The sequence below is a fragment of the Chlamydotis macqueenii genome, chromosome 7 (genome assembly GCF_036417535.1).
Source record: "Chlamydotis macqueenii isolate bChlMac1 chromosome 7, bChlMac1.mat, whole genome shotgun sequence".
Classification (NCBI taxonomy): Eukaryota; Metazoa; Chordata; class Aves; order Otidiformes; family Otididae; genus Chlamydotis; species Chlamydotis macqueenii.
Window position 1 is genome coordinate 1,330,243 of NC_141562.1, and position 27,813 is coordinate 1,358,055.

The 27,813-nt window shown below is 40.0% G+C and overlaps 1 long non-coding RNA gene across 1 annotated transcript in view; it reads right to left on the minus strand.

The window, feature by feature from the left end:
- LOC147600027 (uncharacterized) overlaps positions 1–27,217 on the minus strand; it is a 118,139-nt gene extending 90,922 nt beyond the window's left edge. The window contains exons 1-2 of the long non-coding RNA XR_015259068.1: positions 27,011–27,217; positions 25,224–25,272 (exon numbers count right to left, since the gene is read on the minus strand). This is a non-coding gene — a long non-coding RNA (uncharacterized LOC147600027). The remainder of the gene's footprint in view (positions 1–25,223; positions 25,273–27,010) is intronic.
- Between the last annotated feature and the right edge of the window lie 596 nt (positions 27,218–27,813).

Below are 27,813 nucleotides of genomic sequence, written 5' to 3' on the forward strand. Positions count from 1 at the left end.
CATTTAAAAAAAAAAAGAAAAGAAAAGAAAAGACAAGTATGTTATGTTCTGTTACAATCTGGCCACTGGGAACCACCACACATAAGAGAAGCAAAAGTGAGAAAGGTCACTGCACCAAAATTTTGCTTGTGGCTAGTTCGCACTTTCTACAATTGATTTCTAAGGCTTCTCTCTTGCTCTGACATAACAGATAGGCTCGTTAATTGTAAGTTTATAAGCCTAAATATGTATTTCAAAGCCATCCATTGCTATGGCATTTGGATGGCTTTTGAGAAATACACCAGTAAAGCAAAATCATCCCTCTGGCCTCTGCCTTCCTGGCGTGTTTGTAGCTGTCACAACCATCAGAGAGAGAACATCCAGGGCCTAAAGCAGCAGAAAGTCTGTTCTGATGAAGGAAAAAGATACACCTGAACAGATCATACAATATACCACACAGCCAAGACCTTGCAGTCTGCCGAATACTGTCCTCAGGGCAGAGGAAAGTTAATTGAAGACAAATATCTAAAGTAATGTTTTACAATTTTATGACAACTAGTCATAATTAGATGGCTGGCACTTCGATAGATCTGCAGGAATTAAAATATGGAAGAGTTTTAGCTGTAAGCTGTTAACAGTGGGAAAACAGAGGAATCTCATTCGGGGAAGGGTCGAACAACAGCTGAAATGTAACATATGGTAATTTAATTGAAACATTACTACAGGTTTGGAGAAAAAAATCAATCCTGGAAAAGCCTTTTCTTCACTAGAAAAGACAGAAATAACATTTCAGTGTAGTATTTACCAAAGAAACCACTACTTTCCTGCCATTCTTCTCCTGGCTACGCTCTATTTTCTAAGAATTATAAAGATTAAAAAAAAAGAAAGAGGAACCTGAACAATTAAAAGCAAGTTTGTGGTTTTTTACTATTTAAAATATCAGTATTTCTAGATCCGTTCATTCAGAATGGCCTCAGACCTAACAGACTGATTCTTGTTTCTGTACTTCATGTTTAGGAAACATGAAGATTTCCCAGTTGTATCACGACCATTTCTAGGCTGGATTACATCAAACAGTCCTTTGATTCTTGACTCTGCAACTGCATTATAATAAAGCATCTCATCTGTCCTCCACAAAACTGTGTTTTCAGAGTTCTGTGCTAACTGGAGCTTGGAATAAAGTAAACAAGATATGATAAATAATTCTGTGCATAAGTGACTGTGCGAGGACAGCAAACAACTGAGCATGTACATCTTTTGCAACCGGAACCCGAGACTGCTGCTTTGGATACCGGGAGTAAGGACGCACAGGGAGGCATTCTCTATAGCTGACGTAGAGAGATTGCTTGCTGCCCCAGTGTATGCGTTCAGAGTGCCTTAGTGGCTTCCCCAGAGTTCAGTCTAAGTTTTGAGACACTGAAAAATTTACCATATCCTTTTCTTTGAGTGAGTCACCTACACAGTGTACCTCAAAACTTTTTAACTTCTCTCTGTGCCTTGTACTAAGCAATATCCTGTCTTTCTACACAGGATAAGTATTGTGCTGACTGACACAATGCCAGTCTGAAGGCAACAGAAAGCACTGGCATTGGCAGGATGTCCCTAATCGGCTCAAACCTTCTGCATCTTGTTTCCAAGTCACCAGCCCTTCTATTTCTGTACAAGCTGCATGATCTCTGACCGCATAACATCGTTGTGGTGCCTTGCTTTCCTGGGTCTCTGGATGCTTCACATCTGTGGTCTGTCTGTTACACTGACTAACAACCTGTTTCTTCATGTAGCTTAGGGTGACCTGATGAAAATGCACATATTTGGGGATAGTCGCAGTTGCATTATATGCCCACATTGGAATTCGCCCTCTTCTAACTGTATAGATCTTGAACTTCAAAAAAGTATTATATTTTAATTGAAAAGTACATTTAAGAAGTCTGGCATCATAAACAGTGACATTTGATAGGTGATTCTCATTTGCAAAAGGAAATACAAAGTACTGTATTTAGAATTAAACACATAGTAGTAGTTAAAAGCAATGCAAAACTGCACTCTGCCATGAGTATTACTGGCACTGAGCAACCTTATGCAGGTTTAAATGAGAAATATTATTTATATAACATAATAGTGGAGGCACTAAACAGACTATGCAAATGCAAGAAGAAGTGTGTACTGTTGTATCCCACAGTCAGTCACAAGAAGCAGAGAAAAACACTTAAAATCCTCCTTGCTTAGAACTTAAAGCATCCTTCAAGTATTACCATAGAAGTCTCCACTAGTTAAAGTGTGCTGCAGAAGGTTGTTCTACAGCACCAAAGAGTAGATTTATTTGCCTGTGCTGTTATGATAGGCATCCAAAAACCCCACACAGGAGCACCCTGCATACAGTATTCTCTCTTTTACAGAAAACTGATTTTTTTTGTCCACTTTAGTAGTGACACACGGAAAAGGACAAATACATTTCTGCTTGGGATTTCCTGATCAAAGCTGCCTGCATTCATATGACATTGTACTTGCACAGTAAAGTCACCTGCTTTTAGGACATGCCAGAATGCCTGTGTATGCATAGCTGTTTTACTCAACACTTTCCAGAATGCCTGTGACAGTGAGCATGTCCAGGGCTTCTGGAAGTGCAAATCAGGATCGGAGCTGTTGGGGGCGTACAGTAGTGCCCAGTTCAGGAATTTCACATACTCTTTGGTATATTTGCATTTTGCTTATTCAGAAAAAGTGAAATAGAGGGACAGTCATGTTTTTAATTGTTTGTTAGTTTCAGCCATTTTTATTTATATATTTCATACACACATTAAAGTGGACAGGGTTTAATACACAGCCAGACCCACTGCATACAGGTGATATTATTCTCAATGATGATTCATTTATATGTGGCAGTTTCAAAGCAGCTGAACAAAAAGCAAATTAACAGAAAATAGAGAAAAGTGTAAGTAAAAGAAAACCAAGAGAGACATCGAAGAAACTTCTTCCAAGACACACAGCAAGACAGTGTTAATGCCGGAGTCCTAAGACTCAACAGTTCTTGAATTCGGAGCTCCAAGCTCAAGCAGAATATGCTTTTATCTCTTAGCTCAAAAATTGTAGATCCAACTCATAATAATTTATATTACCCTCTACATACTATCAGGCTTCCCACTGTATGAGTTGTTCAAAGATTTGGGATAACCTAGCAGTCTTAGCAGTGATTCATATAAACAACAAGAAAAATCATAAATAGCAACAATTATGGTTGATACCATTTGGCAGCAGTGCCAGGAGGAGGCTGCTTGCCAAGGGGAACATTCCTCACAAGTGAGTCCTACAACGTGCTGGCAGCCAGCAGCGCCTGGAACGAATCCGATGTTCTGCTCAGTCGGGCTGTTCCCGGGCACCAGCGAGGCAGGGCAACACAGCGGTGTTTCAGGGAGCCCCCCAGGGTGCACGGAAACGGGGGCATTCCCTCTTCAGCCGTACAAGGGAGGCTTTGTGATAAGTGGAAGCATTTTGCTGAAGTTTCTGGTGTAAAGGCACAGGAAGAAAAAAACACACTAGGGAGGTCAGGCTCTGCTGCTCAGACATTTGTTTTAATCTGTTAGCATGCCTTAAGCAGAACTATTCTCTTTTATTTAAAATATTCTGTTTCACAGTGAGGAACGTGTCAAGATTTTTAGCATCAATCTCCATGACAGAGTCAATAGCTAGCACAGATGATTGCTTCAGGATGTAACGCATATTTAGCTTTCGGACTTGTAAGCATCAGATTCTGCGTGCTGTAGTAGGGGGGGCACTTGTAAGAGAAGGGATTTTAAACTAAAGCAAGTCCATGTTCAGTGCAGTTCTTTCTGGAATCTCCAAAAGGTTAAGGGTAATTTCTTTAAATGCTTGGCTTCCACCAGAGCAAAATGCAAGCCTGCCCTGTTGAAGGCTGAACTGCCTCTCCATTTTTGAGGACAGCATTTCCCGATACCTTTTTAATATACAGTAAGAGGTAGGAATATGCTTCCCCAGTAACTTAATATCAGGTTAGGAGAGTAGACACTGTCCTAAGCACAGAGTTCCCTGTGCTGACAAGTTCAGACAATTTCAGATTCTCTGAGTCTGCACGGCTCTGTTTTCCAGGATGATTGATTACATTTGACTCTCCATGACCTTAAAAGAGAATTCTAAGAACAATTTCTGTGAGTAGCTAGAAGTTGTAATTTGTTCAGTAAAAGACAGGAACTTGTGCTGTTGAGAATTTAATAAAAACACACATTATGTTCTGTGATTTACTTGATTTTAACTAAATACAAGGAAAGAAAAAAAGAAAAAATCTCTTCTATGTAATCATCTATCTTTCTTAGAATTTAGCTGAGTTAACGATCACCATGATTCAAGTCATAAGCTTAAAGATAAAGATGGGGAATCTTTTGTCAGAAGATTTTAAGTATCACTGAAACACTGTAGAACTTACCAGATTTAATAACCACTAGGTAATTGACTTCACACTTACACTTTTTTCACTTGTATTTGTTTTGGCTGCTAAAATGATCAAAGGTCTTGGTTTCAACCTGACACTAAATAAGAACAGGAAATATATAAACAAAAATCATGAACACGGAAGTAATTTTTCATAAGTTTAAACACTTTAGAGCTCGAAGTAGCTTGGTTAGGGGAATTTATGCCTCTCTCCAGTGTGGCAGAACAACAATGGTGACCTCTCCAAGGGCCCATGTTTGGAAGGAAGGCTGCAGGGTCAAAGTGCGCTCAACATGTGAGAGCCCATGACACAAAACTTTCTTCTACCCCGTCTCAAACCCTGTTTATATGAAACATTGACTATTCTTAACTCAGGCATGTTATTCTATTTAACTGCTGTTGTCCTGTATTCCGGTCTCTGGTTATGTTACCTTAACAATCATGACATGATTTGCTGACTGCTTTCTTGAAAGGAAATTTTGTGATGTTTTATTGGTTGAGGTATTTTTTAAGCAAGACATCAGATAACCTGACTGCATGCCTTATATCTCTTTCCCTAGAAAAGAGGATTTTAAAATATGCAAGCAATGTATTTTAGTTAACTAAGTACATCTATACCTCAATAAAAAGAATATTGTATGCTAGCTGATGTTGCAAACATCTTTGCAGAAAGATTTCTTTGCAGTTATCTTGCCTTGAAATGTATTTTTAAGTCCTGAAAGCAGAACATTGAAAGTGTCTGGATACAGATGTAGCCTTTTTAAGTCTAAAAAGAAGAGGATTTAAAAGGCCTGAATAGCTCAAAGGATTAGCAATGAAAGACAGACACTTTCATATATAAACTTGCCTGAGTTCATCCAAATTCAACAGCAACTTAGGTCATCAAATTAAAAGAAGCTTTGGTCGTTCACTGGAAGCAAGTCTATGGCTCTCAGCCCAGTTTCTAGAGAAAAGATACTCATCAAAACCATGCCTCTATTTGGCATTCATACTGGGTGTTTCAGAAAAGACCAAGACATGAAAATACACAGAGCAGTTCTCTTAAAATATGTTTTATTAGTGGCCTAGCTAGAATAGCATGTGGGGAGCACAACCTCCCTTTTTTCAGTTGTGGATATGCAATGCAATCCATGAATAAAACCAGGTTTTTATAGTATTACTAATGCAGATTTTTCTAAAAGCATGTAATATATTCAGTAAGTGAGAAGGAGAGTTCAGGTGATGAGTCCATCACTAAATTCCTCACTCCTAAACTTAAACTCTGTTTACAGCATAATGTGACTTGTCACTTTACATTGTTGTGGGCTTTCTTTTGTACAGTTCTTCCCTATAAAACTGGACCCAGAATAAGCTGGACTCCTTTCTGTTAGGAACGCTGTAGGAATGTATCATGCCTGTATAAGACGTGGCTGTCCTACACACACAAGGGACACTGGTGGGCCTCAAGTGTTTGAGCAGACAGTGGTGTCAAAGGCACTGAAGTCACTATGATGAGCCACGACCAGAGCTACCGGGCCGGGGGGAGCTGCCCATCCACTTGGGCTGAGACAGTGGGAATTCCATGAGTGATTAAGTCTCATTCTTGCTCAGCAGAGCAGCCAGCAGGCAGGACTATTGCATCCAGTTACCAGCTCAACTTTCTGCATAAAAATTCTTCGGTTTCATGGGCATGCATGTTTCTTCAAGTGTAAAAGACAAAGCTAGACACTGGGAAAAGGACAGACTTTCTGAGAAGCTACAAATTAATATTTCCCCAAGCAAAAAAGTGATAGAGGGAGATAAATGCCTTTTCCTTTTGACATTTTCTCGCATATAAGCACAGGAGAATTCTAGATATGTTTATGTGGCTGTAAGCTTACAGAGATCGGTAACTCCACAAAGACAAGCAGTATTTTAACGAAAAATAATTCTATGCACTTCTCTTCATCAAAGCACCCATGCACTTGGTGTTGGGTGCCCTTTATTCATGATCCAGTTCTTTCAGTTTGCATGGTCAAATTAATTCTGTGCCTAGAAACCAAACACTCTCCTTATGTAGGTGTTATGAATACACAAATGCACACACATTATCAGACTGTTTGCTGCTTATGCTTTAAAAATGCGGGAGGGACAGATTCAGCACTCTAGCTATAAATGCTTTCTGTATATCATTGCATGGTACACTTGCTCTCACCAAACTCGGGCTGATGGTAAAAATAACCCTCTCTTGAAGAGCAGACATTAATTTATCTACTAGGGTTTCCACCTGTTAACATTTTTCAGAGAGAGGCCCTGTCTGGAAATAACTCTGTATTTCATGATGAACTCTATGTGCTTTACTGGACAAGATGTGACTCATTGCTCTAAGATGTGTAAATACTAAACCTGTTTCAGCCATAGAGGCTTAGACTTGTCTGATAATAGACAGACATCAGTGGCAGAGCTGAAAAGAGACCACAAAAATCCAGAATCTGAGATTTTTATTTTACCTGAAAGAAATGTTGCCACTCCTAGAGTAATCTCAAGAAATAAGTCACTATGAGGAAGACATCTGTGAATAGGAGCAGTAGGCTCTGCTTTCTAGAAGACAGGAAAATGCTTGCATCACTCTACAGGACATCTTAGTGTTTTGTTAAGCTATGCTTCTCTCTCCTGCTGGTCACAGGTCATAATAACGATAGCTGGGAGAGTCACATTTTTTGATCACGATGGGATTTACTCACGTGTCCTTGCATTACAAGTTTTGCTCTCATGCTATTCTCAAGTTATCTGCAATAGTTTTGTGGAAGACTTCAAAGGAGGAGAGGGGAATGGACCTATAGAAGGACATTATTTATTAAAGGATATTCCTACTGCCTTAACCGTCATGATACTACATCATCAAATCAAATTAAGCAGAAGGATTATTACTGAAATAGTCAAAATCAACTGTTCCCTGTACTATGCTCCTCGTTCATGCCTGTCTTTTCAAACTTTTATCAACTTACAACTTTTAAATCAAAATTAAATACCTTTTTTTTTCCTAACATGAGGTTAATATAACATTCTATATCTTTTCAGCATTACAGCATGACATTCTAGAATTCCTTGAGTCAGATTTTTCTGATTTTAAACATTATTTAGCTATTGGGGTCATAAAACCATGGCAGATATATATCAGAGAAGATATTAAGGACAGTGATTCTAGTTAATACAGAGATTACCGTTATCATTGAGAGGTAAGACAGAGTAATTGCAATATTTTGGGTAACTGTGCACTAACTGAGCACTAGTATTGTTTTGCAAGAATCAAAAAAAAGGTGCAGTACAGATAAGCATCACAGGATGACGAGGCCTTGCTCCTGCCCTGATAATACTGCAGGTAACTGTACAGAAAAAGAGCTACAGCTATATATAACCATTAATTTAGTGAGATTTGCTCTGAAAGGTAATTTAAAATGTTTTGGTTTTGACATAAAAGATTCCATTTCAAAGAGGATACAGTAGGACTGGAGAGTGGGAAGAAGGATTTATTTATCTTAAGAGTGTGGCAGCTCAAGAAAATGTCCTAGCAGTGTACAACAGCAAGAATCAAGAAAATCAGTAGACAGAGCACAATTTAACTGTATACAATTCGATGAGGAAGACAGGAAACCCGACAGAGGGCAGTTTTGACTGTTAACAATGCAGAAGCTACACCACAACAGAACAGAGTGGAGATTGCACCAACACACAGGCTTAACCCTCACCCCTCATACACACAGTTTTTTCTAAAGTCACCAGCAGTGTGACCTCATCGACACTTGCTCAGCTTGATGCACAGCAGGGGGGCTGATATCCATCACTCGTGTAGAGCCAGGATCAGGTCTCAGAACCATATAAGACCCACGGCCTACTGAGGGGCTGGGGGGTGCCAAGTCTTGTGAATCAGAGTTATCCTCAAGGGTTCTGATCACTGTACCAACCAAGGCATACTCATACAGGAATTATTAACAGATGTCCCATTTCCCCACCTTCCATTTTCTCCCCCAAAATAAGAAATAACCTGCAACCACTGAGACACACAGCGGTTGTGACAGATAAACAATTCACGTTCCCATACAAGAGACAGCTCCAGCCTCTAACATTCTGGCAGAGATACTGGTATCAAGACAGCATATCTTTCCAAATGGGACTGCAGGCTGTTCTGTCTCTGCTATTTGATGATCATTCCTGACCCTGAGCTAGTCCTTAACAGTGCAGAGAAAGAAATTAGCAACTAAAAGGAACAGCTCAGAAAGAATTCAGTACTGATATATAAACTCTTTCATAGGGGTAGAACATGTCGGCGCAATAACAAACCCTGGCAAAGCTCCTTCAACAGATTAGCCTGAGAGAGATGCAAGCGTCTTATTTTTGTCAACAGATAAAGGAAAACAGGAACAAACTGAAATTTTAGTATCTCTGGCAGCTATTCCCCCAAGGCTTTTCTCAGGGGCAGGAGAGTTCATTTGTGCATGTGCCAGTTATACAGCCAGTGACGGCTGAGTGAAACAGAAGGGGGAAAAGGGATTCTTCTCCATGTGGCTATCAGACTTCCATGAATTTTCTTCCTGTATGACTTACTGACAAAACAACAAAAATCCAGGTCTTTCCAAATAAACAATGCAAAAAGCCTGACTAAGGAACTCTGAATCTGCCTTTAGTTTCCCACAGAAAACCAGCAGTTTTAAATTTCCGGTCCACATGTCTTATTTTAGATCATGGAAAGTATTTGCACAGATCACTTACTGGGATGAAAAGTTAGAATGTGATGCTACAACATCCCAAATCTCTTTTTTCCACTAAAGCAAAAAACATCTGATGTTAAACTGGATTTGATTTTTTTTAAAGCAATCTTCATCAGCCTTACTATTTTTGAGCCCTTCTCCTATTTTGTGGAGGACTGCTACCAGGTGTGGATTTACAGGTTTCAGAAATATACAACAATGCTGGCAAATACACTATATCATATTGTTACAACAGTCGGTGGTCTTGAAGAACAGGAAGCTTGCAATAAGCATGCACTACACTTGCAAGAAATCCAGAACAAAACATTTGGTGACTTGTCTACAATGCTGCCAGAATCAATGGTTGTCCAAAGGATTGTAGTAATCTAGGGATTCTGTAAAATAACTCAGTGTCCTACGAAACTGAAATTACAACATCCTCCTCATTGCTGATGTTCTGTTTCAGATAGCTTCAAGCCAGCGAATGGGCTAAGTTTGTGTCTGATTACACAACAGCCAACTCCTGAGCAAAAGACACCTGGTTCTTCCTGTACTGAGAGTTTTCTTACTTCTGAAAGTGCCAGTCAAAACCCAAGCACATCTGTTTGGTTATTTTGTTTGCTTGTTTTGTTTGTTTGTTTGTTTGTTAAGGAATATTCCAAACCAGATTTATGAACACTGGTGAGAAAAGTTGGCATCTTCTGCTTTTATTCTTATAGTACCTGTGTATTGTGTGCCACTCGGGGAAAGCACTCTTTATTCTGGCTCCTGAATAGCTGCCAAGGCTTCAAATAGACGGTCTTTACAAAGGTTCTCATGTTGCAAATTTCCTAATGTACCTGAGCTCTTTACTGAAAGGAATTAATGAATAGGAAAAAATTACTCCTTGGCTTTCACTTTCTAATCAGAATTTACAGCAGTAGCTGTCAGAAACAGCATTTTATTTAGAGACATATGAGATCTGAGATCACTACAAAGGTGCAAACACAGTGTGCCAAAGCCACTTCATAAACTCTTCTCAGAATCAAACTGCACTTTAAAACAGTACTTTAAAAAGTATGAACTGTATTAAACCACCAAATGACCTGACACTTTAAATAAATATTTCCAAAAACCATCACAAAGATGATTGATTAATTCTATAGAAGTTTAGCCATTAGCTTTCTGCCCACGCATAGCTTTAAATCGAACATGGAACGGGTGACACAGCTTCCCTGGCAGTTCTCAGTAAGGGAAGCACCGTAGAAGCTTCAGGGCCCCAACCAGAACCAAGAACTCCTGCAGAACTAGAGTTTGTATTTATGAACTACAGCATCCTGCTCTGAAAAGCTCATTTCCCAAACTATATAAGGTATTTTGTAGGAGTCGCCATCTCTGAGATTATTAAGTCTCAGAAGCAATCAGAGTACCCATAACTTCCTTTGCAACAGGTTTATAGACATTATCTGCAGTACAAAAATATTTGATATTAAATGGAGGAAGATCCTGAATCCCTTCCTAGGCCGCTGATAAAGATTAGCCCAGTGCAAACTAAGTACATTAGTGAACTAGCACACTTAATGGGGACAGCAGAAGGTAAGTCAGATCCTGAAAAGGCACGTAGTACCGTGATTAAGTGTAGTGTTGTAATTAAGTGTTGTGACTTAAACTACTTTCTGGGATTTTAGAATCAGAGTGCCCCATTTCTGAGGCTTTCTCCCAAAAATAGATATGAGAATTAGACATCTTAATTTAAGAGTTTATACGGCATTAAATAATTAGAGAACTCAAGAACTAGTGCTCTATTAGTAGTAATAGTAAGGCTAAGAAGAAAACTTATAAAGTTTTAGAGTCAGTAATGTTGAATGCTGAGTTAGTGGGGATTAGAAAATTATCTAAAGCGATGTAATGAAAGCAGTTTTTTTCCATCAGATAATAAGCAGACAAAATTATACCTCTCAAAAGAAAAGGCTAACAACAACATTCCAGTCTTCAAACAAAAACCACTGCTCAGTGTCTGAACACACTGCAGTCACAGGGGAACTCCTTTAAAGCTTCGCGGGCTGGCACTGGGGCTTGTGGGCCTGATGAGATGAGTTGCTTGCACTCGTATATTCTTTTAAAGTCCCTTCCACACCACCAAAACAGGTTCAGGAGAAAGCTGCAGCCCAAGAAGTACAGATCTGGGTGATGAATTTGTTTCAGACTGTGAGTTCATAACAACTAGATAGGCCAACGGGCTAAATGGGAGTTTAGCAACACCTTGGGGTGTAGCTCTTCAAAAACTTGACTTCAGGTCACAGCCCACGCTGTTGCAACACTGCAGATGATTTTAAATCTATGGCATTATTCAGTCTGTTCTAGGTATATGGAAAGAGTAAGCCACAGTTGCAGCTTCTGGTGTTCCTGCACAAGGTAAACTCACAAGAAAATGGGACAAAAAATATCATGACTGGAGATTACTCCAGGACTAAGAAAAGTACGAGATTGCTGTCTCTCTTACAAGACTAGAGGCTGTACTGTTTCCTCTACATCAGTGTTTGCAGGCCTAATTCCAAATAAAGACAAGGCCTTTGTGTCTTTGCAGATGACAACATGTAAATAAAATCACAGTTTACACTGCCTTACTGACTTTTTCATGGTAACTATACACAATTTCCACTGCAAGAAGAAATACTTGTCTTTCTGCTAGCCTCCTGAGTGCTACTTGGTAGGCCCACTTCTTCAGCAAAAAGAAAATTAATGCTGTCCCATATGAAATGAGCAGACTATTCCTGGAATTACTAGGGGAGAGGGGATAAATGATCTGCTAGGAAAAGTTTACAGCTCTACTCTGTACATTGTGACAACTCTGTAAATTGTTAGCAAGTGGGCAGCACTGCCCCCAGCTGCAGTGGAGGCACTTCCTATCAGGGGTTTGAACATAACCAAGGGGATATGCTCACCTCTCAGGAGAATGCTAATAGCAGTTTTGTGATGGTAATAAACGATTGTTACCAAAAAGTGTGTTGGAATGCCACAGACTATATAAATTTTGTCTCAGAGGCCCGTATGATCTGCTTGTCGTCTTCCAGTACGTCTGAAAGCTTTGGAGACTCTGGAAGATGTTCTGGAAGATGTTAAAACTTGTCAACTGCACTCATGACTGAATGGATATTCCCCACCTTCCATCATAGTTATAAAGCCTCCCATACATTACTTATTCCTTTGTGGCTGTTCACAAATGTACCTCATGCATGCCAACCTCTGTGCAGTTTGCTCATCATTTCACCACGAACAGGGTGAGCTAGCAGAGACTGCACTGTGTTTTACCGTATCACTACTTATTGTGGTCTAACACTGTTGACCACGACTATAGCTGAGCTAGTATCTGGAACTTGTATAGCAGAAGCAATTTATTTTCTGCAAGAAGTTGGATTTAGTTTTAAACAGACTAAGTAATGCTCACTATTTATGTACACAGCCCAAGGGCAGCTCCTGCTCTGCTTCACAGCTTCCTTTGCAATATCCAGGAACACCTCTGGACTGTCAGGAGTTCAAGTCTAGGCTTGGGAATAGTGTGCATGTACCTAAATATATAATTCTAATGCTGAAATAGGAAAAAAGTATGTGGATTTTTTTTCCAAGTCATGTAAGTTATTTGAAGTTCAGGGGTAAATTCCTTGCTCTATTAAAACATGTGAGTTTTGCTACTTAATTCAGGGAGACTAGGATTTCAGCAAAGATATTTTCTTGCTTGCTTAGAACCTGGATAAAATTTTGCAAAGCTGGGCTACATACTTAAGAAATCTGGGCCAAATCATAGCTTATGTAGAAATTACGGAAGACTGAGGTATAAGCTCCCCTTTTTTGTCTGTGTATATACAACTAGTAGCCAATATTAAGTATTCTCCCACATGTTCGAACACCCCTATAAGCATTTGAGAGACATGCAGAAGTCTTACAATAGTATAATTTACAAAGAGTAAATAGATCATGCCTATGTAAGGAAGCTATAACTATGCCAAACATTTCAAGAATGGGAGTGTGGAGGAAAAGAGACTGTCAAGGCATAAGTGGTATCACATCATCTCTATCAGGAATCCAGCATCTAAAGGTAATTCAAGATAATGGATTCTCAGCTGTGTATATTACTGGAGATAGATAACTTAAAAGAATTAGCTCAGAAAATCCAGAACTAGCAAGAGAGAACCAAGACTGTACTCAGGTGCTAATTCAGCGCTGAATCCACGATCAGTGGCTAAAACCCATAACAACATTAAACTGGGAAGCTAACTCTAGGACCACCTCTTAACACATCTGAGTGCATTAGCAGTAAAGCAATCAACATTCAAGTATGCAATTACCGTGTTCATGTCAAATCAGATAAAATAAAAGCACACAGTGCTCTCAAAAAAAAGTGTACACAGTGCTCTCAAATGGTGCAAAAAGAGCCATACACAGACTACGCCTAAAAATATGACTTAACAGTTTCCAGGCATTATTGAAGAACTAAAAAATGTTTATTTTAAAATAGTTTCAGCTCCTTCTTTTCTAAAATAAGGACTTCTTCCATGCCAACCTCAGAATAGAATACTACACATTAGTGAATACCTATCTTTTGAAAAACATGTAGTGCTGAACGAACATTCAAAGAGCATCAATAGATATAAGTAATACTATTATTTGCAGAGAAAACAGAACATTCACAAAAACAGAGATCAATCTACCAGCAGATAAATTGATGTTATTATTACTGTGAAACAATACTTTCAGTTACTTAATAATAGCAATTTTGGTAGCAACAAGATAGGAGTATTCACTGTTGATAATGTCAAATCATTGTGTATTGCATCTGTATTTCTTATAGACAACAATGGGAGTTTTGTGAGCTCAGCAGTTTTGTAAGTCCAAATACTTCTGAATGTCATTTTGCCAGTATGTGAATCACACAGCCTGTAAGAAAAGACTACTCTAGTGGGATTTTCGTATGTAGTGGAATGTATGGATCTAAATTCTGACCCAGCACGTACTATTTCATGGCAGAAATGAGCTTGCTCAACCTCTCAGGTTACAAGAAAAGTAACAGGAGAAATTCACTGCCAACTTACAGGAGTGAAAAAAACCCCAGTCTCCTAATTTGGGTGGGAATTCCTAAGCAGGGTTTCTTACACCTTCCTCTGAAAGTGTCAGGACTGGCCACAGCGTGATTGGACTTGATGGGTTGGTGGTCTGACCTAGATGACAACTGCTACCTTCCTATTGAAAAGTCTGTGTAAGTATTTGTGCTCCTAGGGAAATGTATATAGGAAGTACTTTCCATTTCTTATATCAAATAAATATATCCTTTTCTGTTTCTGGAATATGAAGTTTGAACTCAGTCTGGCTGTAGGGTGCTAGCTAGGAATGAAAAAAGAGACGCAGCCTGGAGATTTTAATGAAGCTCTGGAGCATTCCATGCATATGGAAACGTTTGCAGTAGAATTAGCAGTAGTGCCAGATTCCCTCTTCTCACTGTAAAAGCTATCTCCTGACATCAGCAACTGCAAGAAAATACATTTCTCAGGTATCAGCTGCCATCTCTTTAATTTTGCAGGCGAGGGGGGCAGTGCTACCTTGTTTTCTACATATTGGCCTGCTTGAAATTCAGCCTACAGGGAGCGGAAGGGTAAGCAGTGCTGTAGCAAGAAAAAGAGAGAGCCATATACTGGATGGAGGGAAGAAGCACAGTTCTCCATTCTGCAGTGCTATCAGCTGCATGGTTAATTCCCTGGAATGCTCCTGCAGTGTCCATATATTCAAATGTACTGAAAGTAAGATATAACTTAGGAGTATTTAACATGTTTTATTGCAGCCTCAAGGCTGATTGTAGGTCATTATCACCATTTAAAATATAACTCTATTTATGCTTCCATGTATTTTTAAGTTCTTTTGTTCTCAGTAAAAAAAACCAATTACTTTAACGTAATGGCTACTTCTTTCCTTAGGACTCCTTTTTTTGTTTCAGCTTGTCGCAGAGTTGAATCTTTCCTAAATTACACTTTCCAAATGAATGTAATCGTTATAATTGTTGTCTTCTTCTTCTTTCCTACTCTTCGCCTCTTTTCTTTGTTTTCTCCTTTTTTTTTTTCATTGCCTTTTCTTTTCTTATATTTTCTTCTTTTTTTTTTTTAATATATATTGGCAGCTTTAGATATTATCAGAGAACAGCCAAGCCTGCGACACTATGGACAGGTGCTGGGCAAGATTCTTTACATAGCTCTGCTGTGACAAGGCACCTCAACCCTTGGCCTCTGGCACCTGTTGTTCTTCTGGTCCTCCATTTACCAGGGAGGTCTCTCTCTGCTCCTTGCACGTCCACACTCCCTCTTATTCTACTCCTGGGCCTCCCAAGCTCTTGGCTTTATGTAGGTCCTGAAATTCCAATCTGTCCTGGAGAGACCCTGAGCAGAATCTAAGCTATGCAGATTAGGCATATTGGGTTGTTTGTGGGGTAGGTGTTTTTGGGGGTTTTGTTTGTTTGTGGTTTTTTTTTTGTTGTTGTTTGTTTGTTTTAGTTTTATTTGCTCTTTTCCTAATGTTCTCTTAGAGACACAAGCCAAGGTCAGGCCTGGGTTGCAACACTACTCCTTCCCACCTTGTGGTCGATGGACAAAGCAGAACAGCAGCAGCCAAGGCTGGAGTGTTTACACTTCCTCCTTCCTTCTACAGTGGTGCGACCATTGCATGACCCAGTGTGACCTGCAGGATTTCAATGCAAAGGCTGCAGTCTCCCGCTCATACGGCGTCTCTGAGCTTATCTGCTTGCACTCACTATGAAAGGCTGTGTGGAAAAAGTAAACACAGGCCTCTCACTCCTATAATGAGCATAACTGCTTTGGATTTTTGCACTGTGTCATAGGTCATCTGTGATATTACTATTTCTTGAAGAAGAAATACTCTTGCTCTTTTTGCATTCACTTTTTTTTTTTTTTAAGGAGAGTAATGACACTTGTTTGCTAGTGTGGAATGGGACATAAATTTTCATAAGTAAAGGCTATCCACAAATACAAATTCACAATTCCAAGGACTAAGTTATCTGTTGTGTTCCCCAGATCATCAGTGTTGTGGACACAATAATCCCTCTTTTGTGTTCCATGTAAGAAAGCCCTCATGTAATGCCATCTGTTCTTGCACTACCAGGTTTACTTCCTACCATAATATGTGGCAATTAACATCCATATCTCATCTTGGCATTGGACATTTGACATGCAATCAAGTGGGTCCCTAGATGACTGGAGTTCTTCTAGAATCACTTGAAAGGTACTTGCTTTTAGGGTTTGAGCCATGCAAGTGCATGAACCATGATCCTCTTTGTACCTCAGATATTAAACTGATATTGATCCCATGTTTTGCAACTACACAGCTAAAAGGAGAACCAGACCCCAGTGCCTGGTAGTGAAGGTTACTGCGTTATCCCCAGGATTCTCTCAGCTGCAAGATTTGGAAAGCAACTGTGCTGGGACGATACACTTTGTAGCCATCAAGTACTACAACTAGCCCTCAGAAACACATTGCCTGTACAGAGCTTTACTGACAACCGCCAGTGCAGCACAGGGCCTTCCCTGCTGATAGTCACATTTGGAAATACACTTAGTGGTATTATTTTTAACTCTTCCTGAAAGCTATAAAGTCCTGGTTTCCTACAGGAGCTGAAGGAAGCTGACGCCCCAAGGGTTTTGTGCTGTGGATGCATGAACTACACCAACTCAGATGTGGGGGGATTGCTTAAAATGCTTTGCGTCAGTTTAAATCCATATTCTTCCTCTCCTTTACTATTACTTTGAAATTAAAATATAGAATGCATGTTTCTTTTGCTAAAAGGAAGTCTATGCTCACTGTCATTTCATGGACAAAATAAAATCTCCTCCCTTCATGAAAGCTCTCAGATACTCAAAGCAGACCTGACTATAGGATGCTTATATGATTTTCCCAAAATAAATTTCCTCTCTCAGTCCTTTGTTCAGAGTCTGTTTTCTTTACCTCATTTTCAGATCTAATTTTCCCTGGGTTTCTATTGCATTATGTTCTCTCTGCCCTCTCTCCCAGTCTCCAAGAGAAATGCAAACCTAATTAAAGACACATGGAATTTGTAGGCTATGTTAGTTAGAGACAGTTAGAAATTGGAAAGAAAATACATTTGCATGAAGCCATGGGAGGTTGTTTCCAGGCTTCTTTTTTTGGAAGAGAGATGCCACAAGTTTACTCCCAGCTTACGTGATGGAGATGCAAAGATTCTATCTCTCTAAGAGTGTCATAGGCATGTAAATAAAGTGCATAGGAGTGCAAAAATAGGTATCTTTAATATATGTACATTTTTTTTTCCTTACAGCTCATGTTTTGAGTGCTAAAAGCACGCGTGGCAGTTAAGAGGTTTGTCCAGCAGGCAGTCTCTGCCATGTGACCAGATGCAAGCCCATGCCATGACCTGACCCACAGCCATGCCTATAGGATCACTGTGTCCATGGCTGTCCATAGGGTCAGGACATGGTGATGCAGCATGTGTTCTGTTTTCCCTCACACTATTGCTGATTTTGAAATGGAACAGTGCTCTATTTATACATATGTATCTTTGTTGTAACAGACACAAGTTAATTCTAGCAGAAGAAAAACTCAGTCACACAGAAAAGAGGAAGTAACAGCAATAGCAGATAACAAGTTACTTTCATATTGCACATCATCTTCCTGAAGTTTCTCATTACCCTGACATCAATTTTAGTCTGTCTTTCTTGATTTGAGATGTTAGAGCAGAATCATTTCCCAGGAACACCAAAGACACACAGAGTCATACCATGTATGTCATCTAGCACACTATCCCAGCTCTGACAGTTGTCAACAGTAGATGTCTACAAAAGAGTACAAAAGCGGGGCAAAAATGAAATAACGTACAAATGTCCAGCTGAAAAATCTAAAGCTGAGGATCTCCTTGAGCCAGGAGAAGTGTCTCTGAATTTAACTGACCCTGACGGGATTATCTACTCTGAATTTGTTCAAATAGCTTTTGAAGATTTTGAACTTTGTTCCATAAAAACTTTTAGAATCAATAACATCTTTTTATGAAGATACAGTGAAAATACATCTCTACTAAAGTTATAAGCACATAACATTCAGAACTCCTTATTTTGTCATTTACAGCTGTGGATAGCATGTATTTATTTTCTTAATCTCCAACTAAAGACTCAGCAGTTTAAGCATGTACTGCAAGGGACAATCTTTCACATCTTTGAAAACTGTCTTTTGGACTCCATGATCACATACAGGGATGGCAGATGAAAAGCAGAATCAAATCAGGCATTATGGTGTAAGCCTTTTCAGGGGTAAAACACATCTTTCAAACAGCAGCCAAAACAATGTTGCCTTACAGGATAAAGTACAAAATTCCTGCAGTTAGACAGAAACAACTTTAACAAAGTTGCAATATTTCCTATTTCGGACAGCTCTGAAAGCTAATGCTGTAATGTACCAGCACTCCTACTAAATTTTTCACTGATGGCATGTTAGCTGAATCAGTATGACTCAACTTTAACATTACAAACCTAATTTGAGACTTGTGACTTGAAATTTGGGAGTCCTTCCGATTACAACTTGAGGATTGTATCTTTATTTTGGCAGTAGCGTTAGAGGCAACGCAAGAAGGCACACATGAAGTTGCTTAGAACCTGCAGAGAGAAATGTTGATGCTTTTGCCTAATGATATATAAATAACACACTTTCATAATATATCACCCATCACTTAAATTCAATTGCTATTCAGTCAGCAAAGTCAGTTTCAGAAGTTTGAAACACAGTGCAATCAAATTTCTTTTGCTAAGAGAACACACGATAGATACTTCCTTTAGGCAGTTTGAAAAGAAAAAAAGAATCTTCTACCTCCACCTTAATCTTAACAGAGTCTCCCAGGACAAGCAGCACCCTATCTCTTCCACAGCCATTCTTGCCTGAGCTATTTTTCTAGAAAATCCACAGCTCTTTCACAATGAGTAAGGGAAAGCAGCCTAGAAACCATTTTCTGTCATAAAACCCCACTCCCATAAGAGGGCTTTTCTCATGACATCTCAATTCATAAGACATTGGCTTTGTTTTCCTTGTTTCCAAAAGCCGGATTTATCCTCATCCTATCAAAAGGTCCTAAACTTTGTTTATAAAGCAGCAAATAAGTGTACCACTTACAAACTGTTATGTAAACAAGGACTAGCTACAAATGTGAACCACTTTGCAGCCCTCTACTCTGACAGACTTGCCCTTGCTGGTTTGGCTCTACTCCTTTGGCTTATAAGCCACTGCTTCTCTCTGTACCTGGCTGACACGCAGCTACAGCTGCTTATGGAAGTGAGAAGCCTCGAAAATCTGCACCAGCTAAATACAAATAACTACCAGCTAGTAATTAGAATCTGTTGATCCTCACTTTCTTGGGGCTTTTTTTAAAGGTCCTCCCTATGGTAAATGTATATTAAAGGCTCTTGTTAAGCCTTTGAATAAGGATTTGTAGAATGTGGAGTCTAAATATTGGTGAACTTAGTTATGTTCAGAGTGTCTGCTCTGTCAGAATTTCAAAGAAACAGACCTGGCAGTAAGCCCCACTAATCTTCTCACAAGCGTTCTTCTTATTAATCTTCCTGATAAATCTGCAAGCCCAACAGACTGGTATTGGCAGACTATGGATACACATTTGGATCTGCTGTAAGTGCACTCTTACATACTGAAAAATTGAATGGAAAAAAATAGCTGTACTACTGTTGTTCAGGCCCAGGACAGTTAACATTCAACAACGCTTCTTTCTGCTACCACAGCATTTGTATTTCATTCCTTTTTTCTGACTAAAGCACTACAGCAGTTACCTTTCTGAACAAATTCCAAGAAGCTCATGTACTCCCAAGTATTTTGTCCCTCGCTGTGCTGATGATGGCTTCCCAAGCTACTACGGCTGCTTCTCTTCTCCCATATTTGGAAGCTGGCCTGCAGTATGGAGATCCCTTGTGGGTTTCTGTTTAAATTCCAGAGTCACTGTTGCACATTACCATTTCCTTCAGCTGATGTAAATCAAATACAGTATGAGTGAAAACTGTGAGTATAGGCTTGGTTAACTGCTTTGCGAGGGAAACTGTAATGAATGCAGAAAGTTTGTCTCTGGAGAAAATGTTTCACAAGCACAGCATGCTTTGCACAGTGTGACATTGCTGAGGCTTTTGACCTACAACTGGCAGCAGTTTGCACACACTTTACCACTGTGTACCACATTGAATTGTCAATGCTGACAGGGTATGCAACAGTAAAGAATGACACACTTGCATGGAAAATATTGTTGCCTGGCATCAGGGGCATTTTTCTATACACAGAACCCAAAACCTAAACAGGAATTTCACTTCAGCCCTGAAATTTCAGGGCATCTGCAGCAAACTTAGTAGCCCTTAGTTTTTGCTTCTCATCGTCCAGCAACTCCAAGACAGCAGAACCCAAACATCTGCTAGTTTCAAAAAATGGTTAACATTTTTATTAATCAAGTGTTATTTTTTTGTCAGTGGACTGAATACATGATACAATATGGAACATAATACCTTAAATATGAATGGTGTAAAAATATTTTAACAGAACTAATAGTTTATAGCCAAGCTCCTTTAGGACAAGGTTTAGGAACCTCTCATTCCTATCTCTGAATACTCACATGGATAATCTCACCTGTGTAATGGGGCAAAAATCCAGTCCACCAACACTTCACCCCTACAGGAAAGTAAGGCAAAGCACAGGGATCTTCTCTATGTGTAAAAGATTCACAATTTAATTCTTAATAGCTATGAATCTAGCTATAGAGGACACTAAAAGAAGGATGATCATGTTTTCAGTATGCTTTTAAAAGATTCTAAAACAAATCTTACGGGCATAACAGGTCATGAGGCCAGTTTTTTCAAGCCCAGAAGCGTTGCTTGGATCAGTGTAATTCTGGATTCTTCCCTCTGAAACAGCATAAAACTCTCACTAGGCTCCTAATGATCTTTAAACCTATGAGTGGCACAGTGTTGAACACACACTGTCCCTTTTGTGATAGTACTGCATTTTTATGAGGAACAGAGAACAAAATGTATACACTCACAGAGCAATCTTGCAATGAGTCCTACTGAATCTTCTGCAAGTACAAGGTTCAATTATGTGAAAACAACTGTAGTTTCAGGATCTCAGGGCAGGAAGAAGGAAGTATTTTTGTATTAATTGTCTGTCTTTGTTGTAATTACTTGAAGCTCCTCTGAGGTCTGGGACACTAAAAGAGTTTTATTCAAGATTAATTAATGGATATGGTATGCATAAGAAACTCAAAAGTATGTCAATGTGATTTGTTCTGTGGGTTTGTATCTCCATTGTACACGGAAGGAGTTTATACATATATATATAAAAAATAAATTGCTAGATAGCACCAAATTTATAAGTATTGCCTAATTTGGCCATTTAGTACTTGCTGATGGCAGTAAACTCCTATATCTACTAATACAAAGATACAAATCTTTATGCTAAATACTAAATAAGATAATTATTTAAGCCATAAACAATCTATGAAAGAGTTAAAAATCTTTATGATTATTCAGTAAAAAAGTAATTACATACATGCATATATTCAAATACTTCATTATTTCTAAATACAGTATTATTTAATTTTAGCTGGTGGCTTTTCCAGAAGTTTTGGCCAGTTCAAAGGCTTTGGCTTTATGGTGAACTGGAATGTACACAAAATTGCAGAAACCCCTGAGCCTGTTCATTCTGCAGTAGAGGTACAAATAATTTATGAGGCTCCAAACCAGCAAAACACTTAAAATTCAGACTAATCTTACACTTACCAATACACACATGCTTTAATACTTTGGTATATCAAATGCAATATGAGGAACTACTAGCAAAGGAGTTGATACATACAAGCACCTAATAGTACATGGAGAAAAAAGCCTGCAGAGCTGAAACAGGCACTGATAAACATGTAGGTAAAAAAACGCCAGTATCGCATAGGTCATTTTCTAGGCTGATTTGGATACAGGTGTCCTTGAGATTGAATTGAACATAATTACATGCAAAAATAATCAAGAACTGACTATCAAGATGTTTTCTTGCAAGGCAGATTAAAAAAATATGACAACTTAACTGTAGACATCTCAGCTGAGGTATCTGTCCATTTCAGTGCAAAGTAAAAAAGGAAGGTTTAAACTGATCAACAAGAGTGATTTAAACCAAGCTTTCCCTTTTTAAGGAAATGCACAAAGAGCATACAAGAAGTCAGTTACCACACCCCAGCTGGTAGATGCAACAGCTCTGTAGACTGCTTGATCACAAGAGTCTTACTGAATGAGCTGAATGAGAGCATCAAAATGGGGTTTAATATTCTTAACTTAAACAGATTTAACATCTTCAGTTTACTTACCTCAATTTCCCTGTGTCCATGGGTAGACATGACCATAAATATTAATCAAAATCACTAGTGGTAAAATGGAATGTTTAGACTGTGAAAATGGTCACCCACTTAGTGTGAATAAAGCACTAAGACTGTTTAGTAGATAGTCATTTATATTGACAAGCTCAGAGCCAGCATACATATACTCAGAAAACAGGGATACATCTCTCATTGCCTAAAAATGCCATTTAAAGGAACGCTGCCGTAACAAATGTGATACTATGACAGTGGGATTTATAGGAATAGTTTTTTAAATTCCTGTTTCTTTTAGCGGTACTCATCTATCCAATCACAGAGTTAAGCTCCTGAAAAATACCCATTGCTTTTCGAAAAACCAGTGTATTGTAGGCTCATAGTAATGTTGTCACAAGAGCAGAAAGACTTTTTGTTTGCATTTACTGTGAATATATGGCATAATTTTAACCATACGGACAGTATCATTCATGCTTTACACACACATAACATATTCCCATCTGAAATTTTTCAGAACAAAAGTAGGAAAGTCTGGGTTTTTAAACCTCATTCTTAGTTAGCAATTTCTAGAATAAGCATTTATATATAGACACACATGTATATTTAATATGGTCATCTTTCTTTTCTACATGTTTTATGTGCTTAAAAACATCCCTTGAATTGTGTTGTTACAATTGTTGTGCTACTCCACAATAAACCACTTAAGAATGCAGTGTAGTTAATAAAATGTTTTGGGTTCAGAGCAGTTGGCACAGTAACTAAGATGATGAAAAAAATAAACTACATTTGCACTCTTGGTTTCCCAGTAGATGCTACACAGCTGTGTAGAATTTCTAGCAAGAAACTCCTTGAAGGAGACAGGGAGTTGGTAGTAGCATTCTCTGTAACCTAAGCCACACTATGTTTTAAGAACACACCACACCTACAGAAGGACAACTAGGAACCAAGTAGCACTGTATGATGAAACAAAGTCTGTATTCAGAGATCGCTGACAATTGTGTTTTTAATTTTCAAATTCTAATAAGCTGCTCACATCTAGCTCAGACAGTGGCTGATGATGAGTCAGTGTAGAAATATCCTGAAGTGTTGGTCTCTTTGCAGTGCCTAGAACACAGCCAGCCAAGACCCAGACTAAACAGAACCTAACCTAGTCTCATGGCAGGAGTCATCTTTGTAAAGGCAAGGCACGTTAACAGACTACTATGATGAAGTTACACTGTCACACCTCCTTAACAATCTGCTCTTTCTTTCTTCTAGGTTGTCATCTCTTAGGTGTGAAAAGTGTTCTTTCTGTACCAGTCACCTACACACCAGAACTATTAATATAGTAATACCACTCTACAAGAAATCCATGACAAACTTAAAATTTGTGTTTAAGGTAGACAGTACACAGAACGGAAAAAAACAGGTTCCTTTAATCATCCAGTGCTTACTCCTTAGATTACCCAAAGTTTATGGCTTGATAATAGGGAAGTGCAGAGTGCATTGATGTTACAAGGCTATGTCCACTGATCAACAGTAGCCTCCAATCCTCCAGAAGCTGATAAAAAGAGACTCTAATCCTTAAATTTTGACATATGCTTAAATCTTCATAGGATCAAGACAGTAATGCAATCCAGTTTATGCAATATATGAATATGGCATTTCTGTAAACTTTCTCAGGCAGCTAATCAGGTATTACTACAAAAAGTTAGAAGCTGGTACAATCAAGGAACAAGATCAGCTCATTCCAGGGAAAAGCGATTAATCATAGCCAAGGGCATTTGCTGAGAAAACCTAATCCTTCTCTGCTGTGGCACCAAATACTGAAAATAATTACTGCAAAATGTAAGTTAGTGCTTATAGCTAACCAGACACATGCACTTCAATTAAGTATTAATACTAGCAAAACACCTTATAATTACAGGCAACTGCAAGTCCACAAAGCTCTTTGAAAATAGTCCTGTTCCACGGCTCTCGCCACTTGCAGCGGCAGTGCCGTGTACCCTGACCGCAGGATACAGAACTCTCTGAAAGATACAGTGAAAGAGGCTGCATTGCAGATACATCGTTTGTAAGCACAGAGTGTTCTCCCTTTTCCCACCAAAGCCTATTACTTCTGTATTCATACATCTGATTTCAGTGGAAGCAGTGAGGATTTCTTTGCTTCATTAAGAGACTTCATTAGGTGTGAGAAAAGGAGAATTTATTATCTGGTCATTTGGGATAAAGAGACATTATGACCCTAAAATCAACAAAGATTTTTGTAAGCAGAAGAGTCTGCTGACATCCAGTTCTCTGCAGAGATGGGTTAAACTGGACTCACCTGAGATACTCACTTATTTGAGATACTAGTCACTGCTGTCGTGCTAATAATAGGTACTACTTCTTAACAATACTAAGATTTTGAGTGTGTGGAAAGGCAAAAAAGTTCAGCATCTCTTCTTTTTTTTCCCCTCAGTGGGGAATCCATTGTTGCATGTGTAATACCATATCGGAAGAGGACAAAGCAATTAATACATTTCCAGCTTGGGCTCAATAAACAGAAAATATTGTGATCAACTCTATTGTTACTTTCTAACCATCTGTTAGGACCTGGAGAGTTAATGAAACTGTATAAACTGGAGAAGCAATCTCACAGTAGTAGCATAATTAATGTACAATTACAGATTGAATTTTGCAAAGGGCAAAAGAAACTGATTTTTTTTAAAAAGTACCTGCTGCAAAGTTGTTACTCATATGACGTCAGTGCGACAGATCTGAATACTGCAAAGGAAGGAGAAAACACTGTAAAGGTGGTACTTAAAAAGAAAAAACAACAACAACAAAAACAGTGCTACATGTATTGCTGTTAATTGCATGGAATTTTGCCAGATGTGGCTTCAAAAATTAGGTAGGCACAGCAGCAGCAGACAGGGAATTTCAGTGATAGGCCTGCAGTACAGACAATAAAAAATGATTTTTACATAGGTAAAAATTACACCAATACAACCCAAATAGTGAAACAAACTCTTAATACCAACACACTCCCAAATACAAATGCACATATTTTGTACCTGTAGATGAGTAAAACTTCAGAAGGCTACCAAACCATCCATCTGTTCTGTATTTTATTTTGCCTGTAGTAACTACACCTTATACAGCCACCAAGGCTGTCTTTTATAATGATCAGATAACATTTTTTTTTCTCTTTAAAACATACGCATGCACATGCATATTTCAGCCAGAACTCAGTATACAAGATCCCAGACTTAAAGGAACTATTTTTAGTCAGATAACTTAACTTAAGTGCAAACCCCACAAACGACTAAATACATGGTTTATTAGGTTTGCATACTTCCACAAAATGGAATTTAGCAGATTAGTAGTTCATAACATGGACTAATTGCTTTTTGTAATTCCCAGCTGCTGCACATTACTATCCAGAAGGACTTTTATGTGTACTCATTATTACTGATCCATACTATGCTAAAGAGGCACTGCTGGGAATCCATATACTGGAAACGGTAAGCGTATAGCCAACAGCTAACAGCATAAAATACTCTTACATAGGTCAAGTGACTTAATATACTCATTACTGGTGAGAGGCTGGTATTTTAAGTATGTTTTGAATGCCAATAACATAATTTGATGATCTATTATCAAGCCTAAGATATACCTCTTTCCAAACAAAACTGGATTGTACAACATGGAAATTAGTCATCTGACTTGTACCATTGCAAATTCAATAAATGTACACATGGAAACACAATTCCCAGCATACAATCAGAAAAGAGAACAACAACAAAAAAAAGACATTTAGAGCTAAAGGTGTTGCTAAGATTTCTAACCCTGCAGAAAATCTGTTTTTCTTAGCTCTTTAGGCCTACAACTTGTAAGTACCCCTGCAGCCCCAGCATTGACAACTCCCATACTAGAAGTTGCAACGACAGCTCCTTCTGCGCATCAGAAGCCTTGCAGATTTAATTGCTCTTTCTGCACGTCCCTGTGTTGGCTGGCAGGACCGGCTGTGTTCAAACACTGCACAGAAAGCAAACTGTTTGCTCTGAAACACTTCAGAGTGAAAACTACTCTGGCGGGAACACTGATTTACGGCTTAAAATAGCAGCACCTGGACAAAGAGAAGAATACCTAAAAGCCAGTAATAATTTTCCAAACCTAATTCTGTGCTTGTGTTACTGAGGAAAGGAAGAAGCGCAGAGCACGGTCCGGCAGCCCCCGACTCCCAGGCTTGGTTTTATCGCCGCGGGTCCTCCCAGCGTCGCAAGAGGCAGCGCACAGGCCGGGGAGCGCGGGGCCCCACGCGAGCCCCGGGCCCCGGTTTTACCAGGCCTGGCGACGGCCCTCGGAGGCCTCGGGTCAGCACCCCGCGCCATGGCCAGGCCCTGAGGCCACCGGCTGCCCCGCCCCAACACCAGCGGTACGGAAAAGTGGGAATTTGTGTTACTCTCCGGCTACGGTGTGTGTTCCTTGTCCCAAAACAACGTCACCCACTTAAATGTACCTAAACGAGCTCTCGCGCCCGTGCCGCTATTATCACCAGCGAAGATAACGGTAAAAACCGCGCGCCGCCGTTCGCTCTGCCCCTACTCGGGGCTCCCGGCCCACCTAATAGCTCTCCCGGCCAGGCCGGCCGCCGCTACCCCGCCGCGTCCCCTCAGCCTCAAAAGGGCGGCGGCGTGCGGGCGGGAAGCAACCCGCCCGCAGCGGCCCCCGCCACTTCCCCTCAGCGAGAGGGGGCGGAAGCAGCTGGGGCCGCGCCCGGGACGAGACGGGACGGGAGGGGAGGGGAGGGGTGGGGTGGGGTGGCTGCGGGCGCTGTGGGGAGGGCGTGAGGGCGGCGGCCGCCGCCGTGGGGGGACCGCGTGAGGAGCACTCCCTGCGGGATAGGAGAGTGGGGAAGCTCCCAAAGCGGCGGCTGGGGACAGGGAGAGCGGCCGGGGGGGCGCTACTCGCCGTCGGCCACCCCTTTTCCCGGTGACCCCCAGCCACACACTCCCCGCGGGGCAGCCTCGCCCCAGCCCCGCGGAGCAAACTTCGGCCCCAGGCAGGGCATGCGATGGGCGGAGCGATGCTTACGCCCCGCCCCCTCATTCCCCGCTGTCCCAGCTGCTTTTCCCGGCGCCGCGGCTTTAATCGTCTCCTTATATGGACACCAGAATGTCTGACGTCATCCCAACGCTGGGAAACCAGCGCCCGCGCAACCAAGCTTGGTTGGGAAGGAGGGTTGTGCGGGAAAGGCGGGGGGGGCGGAGGGAGAGGGAGGCTCTGGAATGTTGATGGACGCGGCACTGCGCCACTGGCAGC